Source organism: Myxocyprinus asiaticus, chromosome 14 (genome assembly GCF_019703515.2).
Source record: "Myxocyprinus asiaticus isolate MX2 ecotype Aquarium Trade chromosome 14, UBuf_Myxa_2, whole genome shotgun sequence".
NCBI lineage: Eukaryota > Metazoa > Chordata > Actinopteri > Cypriniformes > Catostomidae > Myxocyprinus > Myxocyprinus asiaticus.
In genome coordinates, this window is record NC_059357.1 from 10,410,448 (window position 1) to 10,423,176 (window position 12,729).

A 12,729-nucleotide genomic window follows, 5' to 3' on the forward strand; every position below is an offset into this window, starting at 1 on the left:
TACACAATCATGGGGAAGACTGCTGATCTGACAGTTGTCCAGAAGACAATCATTGACACCCTTCACAAGGAGGGTAAGCCACAAACATTCATTGCCAAAGAAGCTGGCTGTTCACAGAGTGCTGTATCCAAGCATGTTAACAGAAAGTTGAGTGGAAGGAAAAAGTGTGGAAGAAAAAGATGCACAACCAACCGAGAGAACCGCAGCCTTATGAGGATTGTCAAGCAAAATCGATTCAAGAATTTGGGTGAACTTCACAAGGAATGGACTGAGGCTGGGTCAAGGCATCAAGAGCCACCACACACAGATGTGTCAAGGAATTTGGCTACAGTTGTCGTATTCCTCTTGTTAAGCCACTCCTGAACCACAGACAACGTCAGAGGCGTCTTACCTGGGCTAAGGAGAAGAAGAACTGGACTGTTGCCCAGTGGTCCAAAGTCCTCTTTTCAGATGAGAGCAAGTTTTGTATTTTATTTGGAAACCAAGGTCCTAGAGTCTGGAGGAAGGGTGGAGAAGCTCATAGCCCAAGTTGCTTGAAGTCCAGTGTTAAGTTTCTACAGTCTGTGATGATTTGGGGTGCAATGTCATCTGCTGGTGTTGGTCCATTGTGTTTTTTGAAAACCAAAGTCACTGCACCCGTTTACCAAGAAATTTTGGAGCACTTCATGCTTCCTTCTGCTGACCAGCTTTTTAAAGATGCTGATTTCATTTTCCAGCAGGATTTGGCACCTGCCCACACTGCCAAAAGCACCAAAAGTTGGTTAAATGACCATGGTGTTGGTGTGCTTGACTGGCCAGCAAACTCACCAGACCTGAACCCCATAGAGAATCTATGGGGTATTGTCAAGAGGAAAATGAGAAACAAGAGACCAAAAAATGCAAATGAGCTGAAGGCCACTGTCAAAGAAACCTGGGCTCCCATACCACCTCAGCAGTGCCACAAACTGATCACCTCCATGCCACGCCACATTGAGGCAGTAATTAAAGCATAAGGAGCCCCTACCACGTATTGAGTACATATACAGTAAATAAACATACTTTCCAGAAGGCCAACAATTCACTAAAAATCTTTTTTTTATTGGTCTTATGATGTATTCTAATTTATTGAGATAGTGAATTGGTGGGTTTTTGTTAAATGTGAGCCAAAATCATCACAATTAAAAGAACCAAAGACTTAAACTACTTCAGTCTGTGTGCAGTGAATTTATTTAATACACGAGTTTCACAATTTGAGTTGAATTATTGAAATAAATGAACTTTTCCACGACATTCTAATTTATTGAGATGCACCTGTATAGGTCTAAAAATATAATTTTTTTCATTTGGTAATTTTTTTATTTAATGTGTTTTTCATTTGGTCATTTATTTAATTTAATACAGGGAATTTTGCCAGCATTTTTTCAAAAGTAAGCTAAACAATAATTTTATAGAATTGGGTTATATGTTAGTGTTCCAAAAAAGCACACTGATGCTTTTCTTCTAGTATTGTGTATTTCTTTTTAATTTAAAACATCTTTGTGCACAGAAATTATATGTTTTTTGTATTGTGGGCTAATTCCGTGACTGCCGTCTATTATTTTGAATGGTGTGGAAAAGCAACTTTAATAAATAAACGGATGTCTACCGCGATTAAATTAAACGCAAATAGTGGCCATTCATTTGATCTATGTGCACTTGTCAATGTGCATGTCTTGATATGAGATATTTGTGTTGGCACTCCTGGAAGTGTCATGATGCAGATGTGTTTGCAGTGATCGGATCTTTATTCTGTTAAGATCAATCCATAATCATGTACAATAAATTGGCTTTCAAGGATCCTATACCTTGTAGTCATGATTAACACAGGCTAACGATTGGGGTAAGTTCATGCGCTAGAGTTAAACGGAAAAATATTATGTCGACACTTTATTAGCGATAATTTGCGTTTCCATCAGCTTTATTTTGATGCGCTAAAACTTTTTCCACAAAAAATCCTTGGATGGAAACGTAGTTACTGAAAGTAGCTACGTGATTAGCTAGTTAGCAATAAGCTCGTTGTCACGGAGAGTAAAAGACAGACGTTGAATTATTTTACTTTCCAGCATTGTGTCTCACCAACTACGTAACAACATAGCATGAAATCAACACTCATAAGACACAATCCACCACCACACCGCTGTCTGCTGAGCTGCAAATGCTCTGATGTTTACCTTTTAATCTGCTACATTACTTACTGCACTGACAAACTATAGCTGGCTAACAGCAAACATACAAACATGTTTGTCAGGGACAAGGTTAATGTTATATTAGTTATATTGAAAAGGGAAAATGATGGGTCATTGTTTATTAGGTTTCCAGTATGTATTTCACAAACTAGTTAACTTACCGAGACACCGCTTAACTCCGCCCTGTCTGCAGAGCCATTGGCAGTTCAGCTCTGTAAACAATGGAGTCGGAGCGCACTCTGCTGGACAAACTACACTATGACACCAATTCTAAAGCATTGTTTTCTGCATTATATGTTCTGAAAAAAGTTTTCATATCGGCGCACATCGGTAAAATATACGCCGATACCGATATATCGCTGAAAGGCTAATATCGGCCGATATATCGGTCGGGCATGCTAACAGTTGTGATTAAAAGTGATTTACGTTGGATTGTTCACCCGGCTCCTGCTTCCTCCTTCCCAACTGAGCAAGAAAGTAATAGATGTGTTACAGCAGAGATGCCCAAACTAGGGCCTGCGGGCCAACTTTGACCTTTGATTTGGCCTGCCTTGAAGTATATGACAAGAGTGAGGAAAAGAAATGCTATTGATGCAGCTTTTCATTGCATTAATTTAGCAGATTGCAGAGTAATGTTTTTTTTTATTTATTTATTTTTTATTATGAAATTAAATAGAAGGGAAACCAGGGCAACTTTAATATTTTAATATAAAACAGTCTGCAGAGCCTGAAATTCGGTGCGGGATTGTGGCTGTTAACAAAATAATTCCCACAATTTCCACTATCATAATGCAAGAAATTCTGCACACTTTTATTCATTTTACATTGCAGCTGCAAATTAGTCTCTATATTAGTAAACCAATAATACAGATGAAAAAATCAAATCAATAAACTTGTTTTTGTATCAAACTGTAATTCCAGAAGCTGTGCATATAAATCCACTCTGTCTCTCTCTCTCTTGTGCAGCTGTCAGCAGTGTCAGAAGTGTGAGCGCACCAAGTGAAAAAGTGCTTTGTCGCATAAATACTGAACTTATGATGTTACAGATGTATAAACCTTTCTAAACCTGTTAATTCGACATGCAAATGGAGTTATACCACGTCTCCGTAAGCAAGCGCCGTGATAAAACTGTTGATCGTTCCTGTTTATAATCAACAAAACTGTTAACATTGAAAGCGCGTGACTGCGAACGCCTTTCATATCTTTGCACTCCCTCATTTTTCATGATGCAGCACATTTGCAAGAAAGGCAGAAATAGCAAAAATACTTTGTGTAATATGTACAGCTCTCATCTCCATCTCTAGTTCCATCCAGGGTCGGAAATTATCGGAGGCTCTGGGCTAAAAAATCCCCCTGCAATCTGATATATTTCCAAATTAATATATCCATCGCGTTCTTCATTTGAATTTTCGCTGAACATTATTTGTTTCATGCCGTCCATTGTGCAGATGGTGCCGATGCTGGCGGATGCTCGCGCCATAAACGTGCACAGCTCCAAACTCCACTTCTCACGCTTTGCATCAGTTCGGTGTCATGCTCATGCGCTAAAATGATCAAATGCTACAATGTAGAATAATAATATTAACAAAAATAATATCTGGATGTATTAAATAGCCTTGATGATAAATAATACTTTATTAATGATACAATAATAATTTTATAGAACATTAACCACTTCATATCTCTGACTAATGTTCACTGTTTTATTAAATTGGCTTATTAATTTAATAGCCAAAATATTTGGAAATATGTGAATGAGAAAAATTAAATATTTTAGTAACAATGCACGTTATGCAATACCCCCATATGACTGGTGATAGACTTATATATTGGCCAGGCCGATTAATCAGCCGATATTTAGCCATTTTGCCATTATCGGCACTGGCCGATAACCGTGTTTGCTTGGTCGATCAACAGACGTTTTAACCTTCCCTTGTGTCAGTTCCAAAAACTACCTATAGATTTGTCAATGGATAGTCAAAAGTTTTTTTCAAGTTTTTTTCTTCACATTTATGCTAATTTCCATAAATAAGTGCTTATTTCACTTTAGAAATGTTGTGTACATGATTTGCTGTTGTTAAATTGCATTATGTTTATCTGCATTATATCGACCATTGGCCATCCTGCTCTCTAGCTCTCGGTTTCGGCATCAGACATTGAAAAACCCATATCGGTCGACCACTACTGATAACCCTGTACAGGTCCCTAGATGCTAGTGGGCTGCTATTCCCACCGTAGTGTACAACTTTCTTTTTTTTTTTTTCAAAGAACAGATTTCAGATTTACTTACAGCTCTGTTGAGCAACCAATACAAAAATCCAATGCATTACTCTGAATTACTCTTGCTTACACTAATTAAACTTTTGACTGTCAGCATAAAGTCTGCTCCCCATTGCAACTTATTCTGGATAAGCATCACCCATTTAGACAGGAAGAGACAATCTGAGAGGCATGAGGGGCAGGCAAATCTCAAATCAGACATCATACACTGAGGGTAAAATCAAATGTCAGAAAAGCTGGTGTAAACGCTCACAGACAAATATACACAAAAGCAATACAGCACATAGAGGGTCCAAGTGGCAACTGAACAGTATATGGAAAACCCATCCATCTCAAGAGCTTGACCACAACTTTTATGAATCAGTCATTTAGATATTACAAGTCTGAATACAATAATGTCTATGCTAGTTATGGCTGTAAATTATATCTTTCAAAGCCTAATCTGGTTAGTTCGCTGTAGATAAACACCCATTGGAGCTCCACTATCAGGCAAAGGCAAATTACTATTCTTGTTAAGTTTTGATCCAAATGCAACGTCATCACAAATGTAATAACTTTTCATTCATTGCAGAGAGTGAGACAGAACTACATCACTGTCTGCTTTCTTTCTTTGATCATCACCATGTTCAAGACGCAAACTCTACCTCGAACTGGAATGTACAATGTCTAAAATACACCTCAATTACATAGTCACTAGATTACACATCGATTACATAGCACCACACTCAATTGTTTTTAAGCCTGTAATGTTCAGAGCAATCCAAAAAATGACCACTTGACTGCACAAACACATCATGTGGAAGATGCAGTGGAAAAACTGAATCTGGCTCTATGCCCTCCTAAATGTCCCACTAACTGTAATCCCAATTGCAGTAATGCTTAAAGGGATAGTTAATTTAAAGGGTTCATCATTAACTCACCCTCATCTTGTTACAAACCCATTTGACCCACGGAAGAAACAAAGCCACATGGGGTTTAAACAACATGAGGGTGTGTAAATGATGATAGAATTTTTGTTTTTGGGTGATCTATCCCTTTAAGCACTCCTGATGGGGAATTAAAGGACACCTCAACTGAGCAGCCAGGATAGTAAAAGAGGGTACAGGTCATCTGTGTAACGTAGCCAAGGCAACATCTGTTTTCAACACATCAAAATGCCTTCGGATTTCCACACTCCTTCATTCCACACTCACCTCCTGGCCCAGAGGGGTTAGCAATGTATTGTTAAGCAGCTGAAGAAGCCTGGCGTGGCTCTGGGTGGTGCACAGGTTTGGATCTTCACTCCGTCATTCTACACCCAGAGACTATTCATTATGAGGACTTCATATAGAGCGCAAAAACAGACCTGTATTCAGCATTCCATTCTAACGAACGTCGTCATAAAGACAAGGGTGTGAACGTGGACATACAGGTGAGAAACAAGCCAGCAAAAGAGTCATACAAGTTTGTACAATACGTACTGTATATACGAACACGCACACACAAAGAGTTCCATTGTCCAAAGAATATAAATAAAGCCTGCAAAAACACTTTGTCACATTGTTTGTCACATTTTTATTTAACTTTTTTTTTTTTAAAACAGAGAAATTACTATGAGTATCTGCACTGCTATAAAGTATAATTATTTTGCATTTACTACAAGCATGTGCAACACTTCTTTAAAAGAGTGGATCAAAGTCCAATCACCGGCCAGACCAGATTGAGCCAATCAAAACAAACCACGAACAGGGAGTTCAGAAATAGACAAAACTATAACCTCCATGCATAATATACAGTAAAGTAACAGCAAAATGCAATTGAATATTGTTAAAATTTCACAGTTTTGCGACTTCTGGATTGCAAAACATTGTGCACTGTTGTATTTCAGGGCATTTTAAATGCATCTTGGGTAAGCTATTGCATTTTTAACAGTTGCCTTAGGTGCACTCAGTAAATTTTGTCTTTGTGTCATCTTGGACTTACACTGACAGCTATCATTTTTAGTTTCAAATGCCACTGTAGAAGTTTAGTATTCACAGTCAGCCATGATTACTTTAATCAGTGAGTGAAAGTGTCAAATAACAGGACATTTACTGAGATTAAGCGAGTAGTATTCAGCTGGTCATGATTCTAACATGGCAGCCCCCATGTGCAGACCCTCTACATATAAAATAAAACAGCTTTTACAAGGTTACTGATATGACTGGAATCTTCATTTTAATGTGAGAGTACATGGTTTTCTACATATATTACGAAATTACACCGATGAGCCAAAATATCATGACCACCTGCCTAATATGCTGTTGGTCCTCCACGTGCCGCCAAAACAGCGCAGACCAGCCAAGGCACTGACTCTACAAGACCCCTGAAGTTGTCCTGTGGTATCTGGCACCAAGACATTAGCAGCAGATCCTTCAAGTCCTGTAAGTTATGAGGTGGAGCCATCGTGGATCAGACTTGTTGGTCCAGCACATCCCACTGACGCTCAAATGGATTGAGATCTGGAGAATTTGGAGGCCAGGGCAACATCTTGAACTCTTCATTATGTTCCTCAAACCATTCCCAAACAACTGTGGCAGTGCGCATTATCCTGCTGAAAGAGGCCACAGTCATCAGGGAATACCATTGCCATGTAGGGGTGTACTTGGTCTGCAACTATGTTTAGGTAGGTGGCACGTGTCAAATTGACGCCCACATGAATGGCCGGACCCAGGGTTTCCCAGCAGAACATTGCCCAGAGCATTACACTCCCTTCACCGGGTTGTCGTTTTCACACAGTGCATCCTGGTGCCATCACTTCCCCAGGTAAACGGCGCACACGTATACGGCCGTCCACTTGATGTAAAATAAAATGGGACTCATCGGACCAGACGACCTACTTACTCTGCTCCAACATCCAGTTTGACGCTTGTGTGCCCATTGTAGGTGCTTTCAATGGTGGACAAGGGTCATCATGGGCACTCTGACCGGTCTGCAGCTATGCTGCCTCATACGCAGCAGGGTACGATGCACTGTGTGTTGTGACACATTCCTCCCGTAACCGTCATTACAATTTTCAGTAGACCTTCTGTTGGTTCGGACCAGACGGAATAGCCTTCGTTGCCCTCGCGCATCAACGAGCCTTGGGTGCCCAACACCCTGTTGCCGGTTTGTGGTTTGTCCCTCCTTGGACCACTGTCTGTAAGTACTCACTACTGCTGACCGAGAGCACCCCACAAGACTTTCCGTTTCAGAGATGCTCTGACCCAGTCGTTTAGCCATAACAATTTGGCCCTTGTCAAAGTCGCTCAGATCTTTGCTCCTGCCCATTTCTCCTGCATTCAACGCGTTGACTACGAGAACTGACTGTTGCCTTGCCATCTAATCTACCCAGACCTTGACATGTGGCTTTGTTAGGAGATGATCAACATTATTTGCTTCACCTGTGAGGCAACAAATTGTTTTGGCTCATCAGTGTACAATTCATGTCTTTAGGAGTTAAACTTTTTTAATGAGGAAAATATTATTGAGTGCACCTTTAACAGATTAGTAGGTGCATGGATAAATCTAATGCTAGGGAATGTGAATTTCCTTGCTACCTTATAGAAATACTATTCGCAGCTGTATAATTGGTGAACTGGTTTAGCTATCACTTTAAACCCGTTAGGCTTACATGCAAAACAACAGGGCAAATTCCCAGGGTCCTGGCACCAAAACTTCTCACAATTTGCACAGTAAGACACGTGAGTGTATCAATCGCCAGACTGATTTCTTCACCTATGCTAAAATCAGATTTTTAAGCAGTACTTTTTTTTCTTCACCAACAGATGGTGGTGCTCCACACATCCATAAGCAGCGAAGAGGACGTTGTTTCCTGGAAATCACTAATGGCATCAACTCGCTTGCAAACGCGACTAAGACAGATTGTAGAGATGAGAAGCTTGTGTCCTTGGCCACTGACACACCCACGATTTACTCAGCTGACCCCTCTCACATCCTAAAGAGCAAATACAGCTTTTTAAGCTTCTTTAATGGTTGGTTTAAACCATCCATTACTGTATGTCTATAATCGTCTAAATGCTTGTCAAAAAGTTACCCCACATGAGATCTCCAGTATTCTTGCTGAAGCGATGAAAATGATTTCTTGTTGCCATTCTAATATAACAGTTAATGTTACCCAATTAAACCTAACCTATCATCACTTACCTAAAGCAATGTCTTCATTGTTACACCTAATTCAACTAACATGATAATTGAATAATGGCTTCAACTTTATTCACACAGATCATGACAAATGAGCCATATCCTCAGTTTTAGCCTGGAGGAAAATTTTCAATTTTGGTGCATGAGTGATACACAAGCCTATTCTTGGGACTGTTAAATCGTGACTTAACTTGAATGAATCAGGAGGAGGGTAAAAACAAACAGGAAATTATCTCAGAACAAAATCCATTCTGTCTTACCTATGGTAAATTTAATTGTAGAGACATCTAAATGATATAAGTATATGTAGACATCACGAACGAACGACAGACAGACAGACAGAATTAGAGGATTACCAAAATGGTACAGTAATTACAGTTAATAGTAACTCCAAAATATTCCTGAAATTCCTGGGTATTTGTGATGTATTTCTGATATTTCTGTGTTCAGCATGTACTAGAGTCGTTTATCACAGAAAAAACACTTGCAGGTATCTGCTTCAGGACGACAAATCCCTCTATAGGGCATTTATTTCTTGACAGTGTAAAATAATGTCACCATAACATTGCAGTATTCAAGTCTGTCACGCGGTAATGTAACAAATGGCAAGTGTTACAATGAAACAAATGACAACCGCGCTCGAGCGACTATCTATTTCATTGTTACGTAATAAAAGAACATCGCGATTGACTGAATAGCTCGTCCTCTAGTTCAAGTGAACAGACTCAGTGCTGTACCGGGGTTCCAACTTTATCTGTCTGTACATACGTACCAGACTTGACAAGGGAGAGACTGGCGAACATAAAAACCTTAAAAGCCATCCCGTCCGGCTATTCCCACGAGCTACGATCGCCTTACTTCCCTAAGAAATGGCGATAGTTTGCACTAAAGCCAGCAACTCGGACTGAATCAGACAAACTCTTTATGTTTGTTTAAGCCAAAGCTGCTGACCTGGGTGAGAAACTGCCAATGTGCAAAAGGTGTAAACCTGTCTAAATGCAGAATATAATCCATCATGTGTTATCCTGTGGGTAAGACGTCATAATGTGCTATCCAGCGGGTAAGGTCGTTGCATGTCGGTGGGTGTCAAGATCATAAGAAATAAGACCATACACCATCACAATCAGTCTATTTAAATGTTTCTTTCTACTTTACCTGATACTTGTCCTTTCGCACAGCGCGCGCCGTCACGCTCCGTCTTATTTCAACACCCGTCTTCCACTTTATCACTTTTGCAGAACTATTTTGTATCCTCCTTTTCATGAAAAGTAAAAAAAATTCTGTCTCAACTCTCTTTCCTCCATATTTGCAGCTTATCCACCAACAACAACATTAATGACGTGCTCTCGAGGGTCACGTGACCACGGCTGTTTGTTCTAAAAATAGCCGACGCGACTCAGCTCGAGACACGGCAGATTTACAACCCGCAGAGCGCGGCTCTCGGGTCTCAAAGATGCCGATGTGAAGACGGCTGTAAATTATCCTGATGACTTCCGAGCGACTGGGGTTGATAAAAAGCTTGACTTTTGCTTGCCTGGAGTTTTCTATGTTTTTTATATTTTAAGCAGGAACTAAACGGGTTTTAGGGAGAATGGCGCCCCCTTTCGGTAGGTTGTAGAATAAAGTGATGCGTGGGGAGAAGGTGGTAGGCGAGAAAGGATGTGTGCGCCTTTCATTTCTTCATTAAAGGTGCTGTAAGCGATACCACGTATAAAATGTCCCTACCTGACAGATATGATTGAAACTGGTGTCCTGAGAAATCACACCTGTCTCTGTGACAGCACTAGGCTCTGTAAACATAAAAAAAAAAGACATCCAGGGGAGCGGCCCGCGGTTTTTAGCATACCAGAAACGCTCTCTGCCTGTCGATGTGCGCGTTCCGGTTGTAAACATGGGTCATCTGGTTTTGCTTCAGGAGCAACCAAGTGGTGGCCCAACAAAACAGCTTATCGCACAAACGAAACAGAAATTTGGTTAACATCTAACATCAAAATTTATTAATGTTATCATCAACTGCATATAGGCCCCAAAATACACAAAATTATAAGCACGACATAGGCTGAAATTAAAATGTAACATTGTCTTTTTAGTTTTTATACACAGTTTATAACTTTACAGTTATAAAATGTTTGGTTTCTCAATGTCTCTTGAATTTTATGGTTTCATGCTCTCGGCAGCCAGTAATTCACTGCACAAAATATCATTGTGGACAATAACTCGCGCTGCAAGTGGACCCCTATTTAAAGGTACACTCGGTATTTTTTTCCTCATTAAAAAAGTTTTATTCCTGAAGAAATGTACTTTTGAAACGGATGTATTTTAAAATATGTATAGAATCATTACCACCCACATGAGATGAAGACTCCATTCATATCAGTAACCTTATAAAAGCTGTTTTATTCTACATGGAGAGGGTCCCTTCATGGGGGCTGCCATGTTGGGATCACATGACCAGGCCCAGATGGAATCTGCACACTTAGAAATTTATCAGCAGTTTTCTGCAGAATTGCGACATTTGTCATTCATAAAAGTTCTAAGATTTCCCATCCCTTGTTTGTTTATTAAATATTTTGGCTAGTTTCACGATGCTTTTAGCTACCAGTAAAAATTTAGTACTCTCAGGTATATTTAAAACATTTTGCTATGTTTAAATCTCTTCCGCACAATTCAGCAGAATTTCCCTAAAGATTAGAGCAGAAAATGCAAAAAAAAAAAAAAAAAGGTCTGCAGATTCTGTCTGGTCTGCACATGACTAGCGAACACTACTCACTAAATCTCAGTAACCACCCTGTTATTGGACTTAATCATTGCTGACTTTGAATAGAGAATATCTACAGTGCCGTCGGTAACTGAAACCTATTGCATTTGTATGATGCGCATCCATGCCCTTAGGTGACAGTGTGGTCCATTCATCATACATACAAATTAATGAGTGCACCTTTAATGTAGTCTGGGTCATATTTTCTTTTACCTTGTGTAGTTTTGTTCATGTGTTTTGAGGATTAGGGCATGCCATGCAGCCAGCTTTCAAACGTTTTTAAGCCAAGGACCAAAATAAGATCCAAAAAAAGACTTGCTTCCTAATATATAAAAGGCAGCCATATATTTTTACGTGTAAAGACCCAATTTTATGAGAAAAATAGTAAGCGTGATGTTATAATTAAAATTAAATAACTGACTTTTATGTTATTATTGTACTAAAGCTAAAAGAGATTAAAATATTTTCAGTATTTTGGAGTGATGGTGGTATGTACAGACTTTACAGAAAAAAATTCAATTGAAATTTATATGCAGTCTATAGAAATCGGTAAGTATTTACTTTTTTAAAATATATATGCTCAGAAACGGCCCTGTTTATTTGCATTTTATTATATGCATTTAGCATTCATTTTTTTATGCTGTATGTGACCCATTTTTAGGTTGCGACCCATCAGTTGAGAACCACTGGTTTAATCAATGGGGGTGGTCTAATTTGGAGGCTAAGTCTGGTGGAAGCAAAATGTCTGAAATGGTTCACAGCACCTTTAATTCATCACAGTGAGACTTGGTTGTCAAGCTTTCCAAATATGGTGGTTCCTCTTAAACTGAGTAGCCCTCCAGGCTGCATGAAGCTTATACATTATGGATGGAGAGTAGGGAATCTTTGTGTAGGTTGTGCATCCTGCTAGGGCTTCACATCTTGACCCCACACCCACCTGTATTGTGTTTATAATTCATTCATTCAAATGATACATCATTCTCAGATGAGCTTTTGCATTGGTAATGCTTCTGACATTTTGAAGAATTGTTTCAGGTGTCGGAAGGATGGCTTTTTGTTTGAGGGCGGTTCATCTTAACAATTCACTTCAAGTGGTTTGGTATTCTGTTCTTCAGTACACAATTACTCTACATTTCAGTCTCATAAATGCAGCCTCTCTCTTTCTCTCTCTCTCTCTCTCTTTCTCTATCTCTCTCTCTCAGACACACACACACACACACACACACACAATCGATAGTGGTTGTTTACTCTTCTCCGCACACTCACCAGGTTGCCTTGGATGCATCTGGCAGCCTGCTTGTTTGTCTCATTCTAGTCCACAGGTCA

The 12,729-nt window shown here is 39.6% G+C and overlaps 1 protein-coding gene across 2 annotated transcripts in view; it reads right to left on the minus strand.

Moving 5' to 3' along the window:
- LOC127452224 (histone deacetylase 5-like) overlaps positions 1-9,985 on the minus strand; it is a 103,260-nt gene extending 93,275 nt beyond the window's left edge. For both annotated transcript variants that reach the window (XM_051717569.1, XM_051717570.1), the window contains exon 1: positions 9,801-9,985. The gene's annotated coding sequence lies outside the window, so the exon portion shown is untranslated. The remainder of the gene's footprint in view (positions 1-9,800) is intronic.
- Positions 9,986-12,729: the final 2,744 nt, after the last annotated feature.